The 10132-nt window shown below is 46.1% G+C and overlaps 1 protein-coding gene across 3 annotated transcripts in view; it reads left to right on the top strand.

Moving 5' to 3' along the window:
- Positions 1–298: 298 nt before the first annotated feature.
- Positions 299–10132, top strand: part of H6PD (hexose-6-phosphate dehydrogenase/glucose 1-dehydrogenase) — a 52504-nt gene continuing 42670 nt past the window's right edge. Inside the window, exons 1-2 of one of the 3 annotated variants that reach the window (XM_074218518.1) lie at positions 299–378; positions 9980–10087. The gene's annotated coding sequence lies outside the window, so the exon portion shown is untranslated. Of the gene's footprint in view, positions 379–9859; positions 10088–10132 lie in introns of those variants that run through there. The other 2 variants (XM_074218520.1, XM_074218519.1) reach the window with 2 other exon arrangements.

Raw genomic sequence — 10132 nt, 5'->3', positions numbered from 1 at the left:
TTGACCAAGGTCCCGGCCTAGTCTTGCTGCGAGGGCCAAGCCGGCCGGCGCGCCGCGAGGGCAGGAGCGGGCGCGGGGCGCGATCTTGACCGAGGACGGACTCGGCCTCACGGCATGCGGGGCGCGGGGAGGTGGGGGGCCGCCCTCGCACCCGCGCCCTGCTCGGAGGCGGCCCCTGCGGGCTCTGGGCGGGGCCCCGCCCGCTCTCTGCCGCCCGCCCGCCCGCCCGCGCCGGCCAGCGAGCCGCGGGGAGCCCCGAACCAAAGACTTCCCCGAGGGCCCGCCCCCCGCCGGGGCCGCCCCCCGCGCCGCCTGCCCCGGCCCCCGTCGGCCCGCCGGCGCCTTGGCCCGCGTTCCCCGGCGCTTCCGCACCCCGGGGTGAGTAGGGGCCCGGGCCGAGCGCCCCTCCCGGGCCTCCTGGGGGGCCGCGCGGGGAGGGGGGCCGCGCGGGGGGCAGCGCCCCCGATCCCCCCGCGCGTAGCGGAACGGAGCCGCGCCGGGCGGCGCCTGCACCTGTCGGCCGGGGCTGCCACGCCGCGCCCGAGGCTCGCCCGGGGCTGGCTCGGGGCCGGCCGGGCCCGGGCGGGGGACCCGCTTCCACGGCGGCCCCCCCCGCCCCAGGCGCAGGCCCCGAGTCCTCTTGTACTTGACATTGGCAGCCTCCCACAATGCCCCGGGCGCCGCGGCGGGCGACCACCGGCCCGGCCCCCGCCCCGCCCCGCCCTGAAGCCGCGGGGCCCGGCCCGCAGCGCGGCTCCGTGGAGGTCCGGGCCGCGGCCGCCCCCAGGCCCAAGCCGGCCCTGACCCGGCGGGCCACCCCGAGAATCTGCAAACCCGGGGCCAGGGCGGAGCCCCCCCCCCCCCCCCCAGTCCGACAGGCGTTCTTGAGAGCGCGGGCACCAGATACCCAGGCCCCAGAGGCGAGCCCGCCTAGAGCCTCGAGAGACTGGGAAAGAACCAGCCCAGACCTCTGCCAGGCGTTCCCCGCCGGAGGCCCTTGTGAGCCGCGCCCCGCCCCGCTCACCCCCAACGGGGTTGGAGGGGGCAACCTTGTGGCCCGAGGAGACCTTGACCTCCCCAAGGGCATCCGGTGCTTAAGGATTCAAACTCAGAGCTTCTGCCGCCAAAGACAGCGCTAGAGCTCAGAAGTCAGGGAGCCCGAGAAAAAGAAAGGCTCAGAGGTCAAGGGAGCCGATCAGTCATAGACCTAGTCTACCTAGACTGGGATTTGAACCCAGATCCTGGCCCTAGAGCCAATCCACTTTCCATGGCAGGACTCTGCTTGCAGGGAACAAGTCTATTTGAACCTGGGGCCTCCAACTCTGAACCCAGTGCTCTTTTTCACTGATGATGTTAGCATCTTCCTTGTGTATATCTAGCATGTATCTAGTGTGTGTGTGTGTGTGTATATATATATATATATGTATATATGTGTATATATATATATTTATATATATATGTATGTGTGTTTTGTGTGTGTTTGTATGTGTATTTGTATAGATGTGCTATATGTGTATATAACATATCTATAGACATATATAAAATATTTATCATCAAGTAATATGTAAATATATTCAACATGATTGTACATGTAGAACCCATATATAGCTATTTAGATATGGGAAGCTAATTGGTGAGGTGGATAGAGCACTGGCCTTTGAGTCAGGAGGACCAGAGTTTGAATCAGATCTCAGACCCTTGACACTGACTAGCTCTGTGACCTTGGGCAAGTCACTTAACCCTGATTGTCTCCCATCCAGGGCCGTCTCCCACTTGTCCTGATTCATATCTGGTCACTGGACCCAGGTGGCTCTAGAGGAGAAAGAGGGTTAGGGTTAAGGTTAGGGTTAGCAAAGCCTTCTCACTCAAATCCAATTCATGTGCTTGTCATGACATGTGATACCATGTTCTTCTAGAACAAAGGACAAACATCGTCCTCATATGTGCACGTGTGTGTATGCAATGTTCCTCTTATTAGCAACTGTGATTTTTAAAAATCCTAATTATCTTATGTCATTTCAGATTTTTTTAAACTTATTTTGTTCTTCCCAATTGCATACAAAGTTAGTTTTCAACATTCATTTTTTGTAAGATTTTGAGTTTCCCATTTTTCGGCCTCCCTCTCCTCTCTCCAGGATAGCCAGTAATCTGATATAGGTTATACACATACAACTATGTTAAACATTTCTCTATTAGTCAAGAACATTCATGTTTTAAAAAACTTGAGTTCCAAAATCTCTCTTCTCCATGAAAGTCAAACAATATGATCCCAATTAAGCAAAATATTAGCCACCCTTCTGCAGTATAGTTCCTCTTAGAGAGCTGTCTATGGTCCTGAGGTGTCATGGGCCTGCGTTGAGTTAAGACTTGAACTCATGTCTTCCTGACTGAGGAAACTGTCTATCCACAATGACAGATTGCCTCTCATTTTTTACGAGGTAGGAGTTTAATATCCATTGGTTTAATTGAATTGAATGCTTGGCAGGACTTGTATAATTTTCTGCTTCATCGTTGGCAGCCGGACACACCATTCTCCACCATTTTAAAGTGTCCCCCTGGCAATCAGCCGGGGGTGAAGTGTCCTCTCTGAGGGTAAAGGCCAATGCAGCTTGGAGAGCCCTGTCAGTCCCTGAATGGGTGCCCAGATGCCTCTGCAGAGTGGGGAGAGCTGCAGTGTTGGCACATGGAATGATGCCACCTGGTGGCTCTGGTCCTGGCCTAGAGTGAGTTAGGAAGGCTTCCTCTTGAGTGAAAGATCCTGGGTCTGGTGTTCTCCCAGCATGGAAACTCCCTTCATCATCAGTAATAGGTGGTATTCAACTCTGATTGTGAAGTCATTATTCCTGCAATGCTTTCTTATCAGAGACTTTGCTGCTGGGACTGCCTCCTTTTATCTTTTAATTCCCGAGGCCTAAAATGTGCTTGTTGAATTGAATTGATAGTCTTTAGGTGAAGTCCAGGACACTGAAATGTTAAGGGTCACAAATTTATGGCCATGTATTTTAATATATATGTTCAAGCTGGGACAAGATTTGAACACAGGTCTTCCAGAATATAAGACAAATGTTCCATTCTCTACACCAGTGGTTCTCCCCTTTTTTTTTTGATTCCACAAACCCTTTTCAATAACAAAAATGTATTGCAAATCCCCAGGATAATTGAATATGCTACTCATTTTTAGTCATTTTAATTATGTGGCTGTATTTGAGGTTTTCTTGGAAAAAGATAATGGAGTAGTTTGCCATTTCCTTCTGTAGCTCATTTTATAGATGAGGAAACTGAGGCAAACAGGGTGAAGTGACTTGCCTAGGGTCACACAGCTGGAGGCCAGATTTCAACTCAGGAAAAGGCCTTCCCCTAGCTACCATACTGCTTAAGGTTCCATTGAAGCATTTTGAGCTGAAGTTTGCAAACCACCAAATGGTGGTTTGCTTCTCGTTGGAATCTCTTAGTGGACTTAAATCTGAAAGGGGTTTTGAGATCTTCTACTCCTATTCTCCTTGTCAGTTGGAGTGAGGGAAGGAAGAGACTTGCCCATTCACATCCATAGTAAGAAGCAGGGGCAGGATTTGAACCAATATCTTCCATTTCCAAATTCAAAACTTGTTTCACAGGTTTGTTATATTCCTAATTCAACTGAGCAAATATTTATTAATAATATTTAATAATATTTGTTAGTTCAGCATCTGAGAAAAACATCTGTGAAATAGGTTTTAGACTTAAGTCCTGCTTCTGGCTGTGAGAGCCTGGGTGAGACATTAAACCTGTCTCTGCCCCAGACCACTCCCTAGCACTTTAAATTAGAACTGGTGTTGTTTTGGGAGAGGGGGCAACTTCTAAGTTCACATGACAAATATCCAAGTACTGTTAGGATCTGAGTGTATTGAGACAAAGGAAATTATCCTTGTCCTCAGTTATCTATTGGGGGGCACTCAGATACAAAGTATTTTCAGACCTTTTGTACAGAAAAGATTAATACAACTAAGATAAGAAAGTGGTTGGGTGGGAAGGAGTCTTTTTATCAAATTTCTCTGATAAGGATTTTGTATTCAGGATCTAGAAACAATAAAGAAATAAACCAACGTATTTTCAGTTGGGAGAGTGAGAACTGATAACTGGGGTGTGTGTGTGTGTGTGTGTGTGTGTGTGTGTATGTGTGTGATCAATGTCTGTATATGTATGTGTGTATTTGTGTGTCTCTATGTCTGTGTGTTTATATGTCTGTGTGCATGCATATCTAATTGTGTCTTCGTCTCTGTGTATGTATTTGTGTATGTGTATGAAACCAGTGCTGGAGGGGCACCTGAGCTGTGTGTTACAACTGGAAGACTGAGGGGAATGGGAAGAGGAAGCCCATTCCAGACCTGGGAGAGCTCTTTTAAAAAGGCTTGAAAGGGAAGAAGGGAGTGGAGGGCCTTTTATGCAAAACAAATAGTCTAGTTTATGGTTTGTTTGTTTTTTACATTCAATATGTATTATCCTTATGCTGTTTGCTGTGCTTTGAAAGTTTATTGATGGGGCAGCTAGGTGGTGCAGTGGATAGAGCACTGGCCCTGGAGTCAGGAGGACCTGAGTTCAGATATGGTCTCAGACACTTAATAATTACCTAGCTATGTGGCCTTGGGCAAGTCATTTAACTCCATTGCCTTGCAAAAACCTAAAAAAAAAAGTTTATTGATGTTCTTTTTTTTTTAACATCAGGGTTATTTCCCCAAGATTTTTATTCCTCCCCACCCTCACCAATATAACAAGCAAGTACAGTTAATCAAAAACAAATCAAGGCACAGCCCACAGTGTATGTGCCTTTCTGCACCTGTAGTGTCCCCCCCCCCCCCCCGGCCACCCCAGCTTCTGGAGATAGATTGGAATGGAGAACCTATGAAGGGGAGGAATGGAAAATAAAATCAGGAAGATAGGTGGGAGCCAGGTGATAGAAGGCTTTAAATGCCAACCTGAGGACTCTGTCATTCCCAAGGCAAAAGGGAGCTGGTGCATACATGAGCAGAGGAGGGATGTGATCAAATCTATGTTTTAGGAAAATCACTTTGTCAATTGTGTAGAGACTGAGATGGTAAAGGCCAGGAGTTATGATGGTGCAGGCAAGAGGTAGAGGAAAGGAAGGGGTGTGTGTGTGTGTGTGTGTGTGTGTGTGTGTGTGTGTGTGTGTGTGTGTAAAGAGAGAGATACAAACACAGATAGGGAGAGATGAAAACAGACACAGGAGACAGAGATAGAAAAAAGAAATAGATGACAGGTGGAGGGGAGGGAGAGATAGAGACAAAGAGACAGACAGGCAAAAAAGGAAAAAAGAGAAAGAGTGAGAAAGAGAGATGGATATAAGAGTTTGTGGTGGTAAAAATTTGACAAAATCAATCAGAAATATTTATTAATTACCTACTATATGCTAAGCCCTGGAGATTTAAAAAAGGGTCAAAAGACAGCCTCTGCCCTCAAGGAGCTTACAGTCTAACAGAACAGACAACGTGTGAATATATACAATGCAAACTCTATCCAAGAAAATAGGCACTGAAATGAAGAGGAGTTGGGGAGGCTTCCTGTAGCAGGTACGATTTTAGTTTGGACTTAAATGTGCAATCAGTAAGTGGAGAAGAGGCAAGGGAAGTGGTCCAAACATGGAGAATCAGGTAGAGAAAAGGAGCAGATGTTTGGAAATGGGGGATGAGGGAAAGAAAACAGGAAAAACTGACCCTAATGTGGTGATCTGGGGGACTAGAAGAATGGGGGGGGGATCTGGGGGATCTCATCAGAAGCAGGGATGTCCCTCAGGAGGGGAAGGATGGGTGGGTTTTATACTCTGTATGCAGATGACTGCACAGCTATAATCTCAAGGAGATGGCAGGAGAGAGGAAGGGAGAGAATTTGGAATTCAAAATTTTTAAAGATGAATGTTAAAATGTGTAGTTTCATGCAATTGAGAAAAATTAAAATAATAAATATCCAAATAAAACTATGCAGAATACACTTAGATTATACCCTTTGAATCTGTGCAGAGAGGGGAGACTTTAGGGTCTGACTCCTGACTTCAGATCTGGTCTAAGCATCAAGAACCAATTTGGAAGGATGAGCCAGAAGGCATTCAGTGGGGCAGTTTGGGGAACTTGATGTACCAGGGAGAAGGTGACAACAAAAAGGGAGACCTTGTGCTAAGAGTTTTTTAATATATGGATGATATTTAACATCAGAAAATTCCCTTCTCTATGGCAGAGAAGTGTTTGTTTGAGGGTAAATTGAGTCCTGTGTGTTTTAGGGATCCTCTGCTCACACAATTTTCAATGGAAGGGAACTGTGTCTGATTTCAGATACTGCCCTGGGTAAATGACCCTTCGGACAACTAATCTCACTTGGACAGGCAGGTCCAAGGCCATTTGTCCAATAGTTGCAGTCATCACTACCCAAATAGAAGGTTTGGCAATTATCCTTCCCCCACTGTCCCCTTCCCTCCCCGCCCCCAAATACCCCTGTTTGTAGGTCACCATGAGAGGTGACACCATGAGAGAGGCAGAGACATGCTTATAACTCTTGGGGCCTAATCCTCTCCAGCTTCCTTCTGGGTCTACCCTTGGAGACCTGCTGGTGTAGCCTTGCTGGCAGCCCTCACAGTTGAATTTGGGTCAGACCCTGAGTCTGGGGACCCTGGCTTCCTGTGGTCATGCATACCTGCTCTTGATTCCTTGCTGTGAGATAGGATGACATCCATTGAGAACTAGAAGGGTCTTTGGGCAATAACCAGTTACCCTCATTCTGCAAGTGAAGAAACTGGAATCCAGGTTCAGGCATTTACTAGATGTGGTAACTTGACCAGCCAATTGATGATCATTAATTAAGTGCTTACTGTCTTATACTACAGAGTAAATGATTTGCCAAGGGTCACAAAGGTTGTAAGTAGCAAGGTCAGAATTTGAATTTAGAGCCTCCAATTTCAGATCTTTTCCCTTGTACCAATGTGATTGACTACCTGTCATGATGTGGGTGTATTGGAGGAAAAAGTACTGGGTCTGTAATCAGCTGATGTATAGTTTGGAATTCTGTCTCTGATACTTTGACAGATTAGAAACTGGAGGCTCAAAGGCACAGTTACTTAGCTGAGGACATATAAGGTCCAGAGTGGTTTGCAACGGTCAGCTAGTATTATAGTGATTCAATTGCCCCATTTGGGGTTTTCTTGGCAGAAATGAAGGTTTGCCATTTTCTCCTCTAGTTCATTTTACAGGTGAGGAAACTGAGGCAAACAAGGTTAAATGACTTGCCCAGGGTCACACAGGTGATAAGTATCTGAGGCTGAATTGAAACTCAGGAAGATAAGATATTCTTTTCCCTGGGCTAACAAGCTGCCCAACAGTCACATAGTCTGGTCTAGACTATCAAAGACCCAGAAAAGTTGGTGGGCACCACGTCAGGAAGGACTTTAAATGACAGGCAGAAGATTTTTATATTTGATCCTAATGGCAACAAGGAACCACTGATCATTTTCAAGTAGGGGAAGGACATGGTCAGATTAATTTAGCATCTGAGTGGAGGATAGATTATGGAGATGAAAGATGAATTCTAGTTTACACCCTAATTAGCTGTGTGACCTTGGACAAATCTCTTCACCTCCCAAAGCCTCAGTTTTCTTATCTTTAAAGTGAAGACAAGAGCACTTAGATTCATTACAGGGGAGAGTTGGTTTGAGGAAAGCAAACCAATGAATCATCAAGAGATCAGTAAGCCCTTGTTATATGGGGAGCACTGTGTTAGGTACCCAGAACTCAAAGTTAAAAAATAAAATCCACAAATTTGAAAATGCTGAAGAAATGGAATTACCCCCATGTTCAACCTATGAAACTATATATCTATTGCTCTCTGTACAAGATGTCCTTAGATGTCTTAAGGAGCCATGGTTTGGACTTTCTCCGCTGACGCAGATTGGAACCTTTCAATGCTTTAGCAGAGTTTTTGAAGCCAAAAACTCCATCACGCCACATCCAATCTTCTGGTGGCCAGTCTCTGCAGACAGAGCTCTGCCAGGCCCTGCCCAAAGCCTTTCTGGCCTGGTGGGGACTTGGCTAGAACTTGGGCTCAGCTGGCATAGCTTTGGATAGCCTTGGGTCACCTCCACTGCTGAGGGAGGATTCTAGCAGGAAGATCCTCTGAACACCCCCTCCTGCCTTTATAGGTCTTTGGGAAAGGAGTATAGGGCAAGATCTGTGTTCTAATCCAGACTCAGCTATTTATCAGACTTGGTATATCTGGACTGGTCAATCAATGAACAATTATTAAGCCCTTACTGACACAGTAGTGCTCAGTTTGTGCTCAGTTTCTTGATCTGTAAAATGAAAGAGTTGAATTGGAAGGCAGCTGAAACCCCCAGGGGCAGCTAGCTGGTATGATGGATGAAAGTGCCAAGCCTGGAGTCAGGTAAACTCATCTTACTGAATTCCAATCCCCCGTTAGATATTTACTAGCTGTGTGACTCTGGGCAAATCATCTCACTCTGTTTGCCTCAGTTTCTTCATCTGTAAAATGAGCTGGGAGAGAAAATGGCAAACAAGTATTTTTGCCAAGAAAAACCTTCAATAGGGCCATGAAGATTCAGGCATGATTGAATATGACTAAACATCAACAAAAGAGACCCCCTCCTGAACAAAATCTATGACTCTGGTAACCCAAATGAAGTTTTTGTCCATTCTTCATTCTCAAAGAGGACCAATGACCTCAGGAGGGTGATATCTTGACTTGCAAGTGAATTGGATTTAAGTGAGGCAGGGCTGTGCAAAAGAAGTGATGAATTGGAAAATGAAATGAAAACCTCCTTCCTCTTTTACCCACCCCCTTCCTATATTTTTATCTCCATCATTCAATACAGTTCCTAGATCATAATACACTCTTTTCCTTGATATTTTATTTTATTTTTTCAATTATATGCTATGTTTTTTTTTAACATTCATCCATTTGCAAATTTATAAGTTCCACATTTTTCTACATCCCTCCCTTCCCTTCCTCCTTCCCTTGTCAGTAAAAGTTATACATGTCCATTTGTTTTTAACAGGTTTACATATTTGTCATTTTGTGTAAGAAGAATTAGGAGTAAGGGGGAAAGAAAGAAAACCATGGAATAGGAAGGAAAACAAAAAGAGAAGTTTTTAAAAAGTGAACATAGTGTACATTCAGATTCTGTGGTTTTTTCCTCTATAATAGATTCTTTTGTTTGTTTGTTTTTTTAGGTTTTTGCAAGGCAATGGGGTTAAGTGGCTTGCCCAAGGCCACACAGCTAGGTAATTATTAAGTGTCTGAGGTCGAATTTGAATTCAGGTCCTCCTGACTCCAGGGCCGGTGCTTTATCCACTACGCCACCTAGCCACCCCTTTATAATAGATTTTTAATAAATGTTTGCTGACTATTGACTATCTCTCAGTTCAGTAGGCAGTTCCCTAAGACAGCACATTCCTTATTTGGGTTCACTTCAGACCAAAGAAATCATTGGTTTAGAAGCTCCTATTTTTATAAATGAGGAAACTGAGGCTTCCACAACTATTGTCAGAGGCAGAATTTTCAGAATCTGACCCTAACCGTCATATCCATCATACCTGTGCTGTTCTCTCTCAAAGCTGATCCTTTTTTTTTTTTTCGACAAAGAAAATGCTTGGTATTTCACTCCTGTGCACATTTATGATAACTTTCCAGGTCTAAAAGAGGAATTTAAGAGAAAACTGTCCACCCTTACTTTTTCTCCTATCACCCTCCCTGATGAGACAGAGTTAAGGGGCAGTGGGGGGGTGGGGGGTGGGAACTGGAGGCGGACCCTCCTCTGTCGGCCTCTCCCTTGCTGGGAAAGGAGACTTGAGATCCATTTCCTCATCCAATTTACCAGAAATCACCCTGTTGGCTGGGCTGTGCCCCAGGCTGCTGTTTGGTCTGTAATCGTTGATCAGAGAAAATTTCCCTCTGATGACCTGTGGCACTCTGCTTCTCTCACTAGGGAGAGCTGAGGGGAGAAGGAGAGTTGAACCTCCCATCCGGAGCCTTTAGTGGGGCCCCCACCCCCACAGACCCTTTAGGAGCCTGGCAGATCCCCTTCCTCACAAAGGTGAGTCTGTTCCCCAAACACCTGAATGGAGTTTTGCTAGCCCTA

This window comes from Macrotis lagotis, chromosome 1 (assembly GCF_037893015.1).
Source record: "Macrotis lagotis isolate mMagLag1 chromosome 1, bilby.v1.9.chrom.fasta, whole genome shotgun sequence".
NCBI classification, from domain to species: domain Eukaryota; kingdom Metazoa; phylum Chordata; class Mammalia; order Peramelemorphia; family Peramelidae; genus Macrotis; species Macrotis lagotis.
This window is presented reverse-complemented; position numbering and strand designations above follow the sequence as displayed.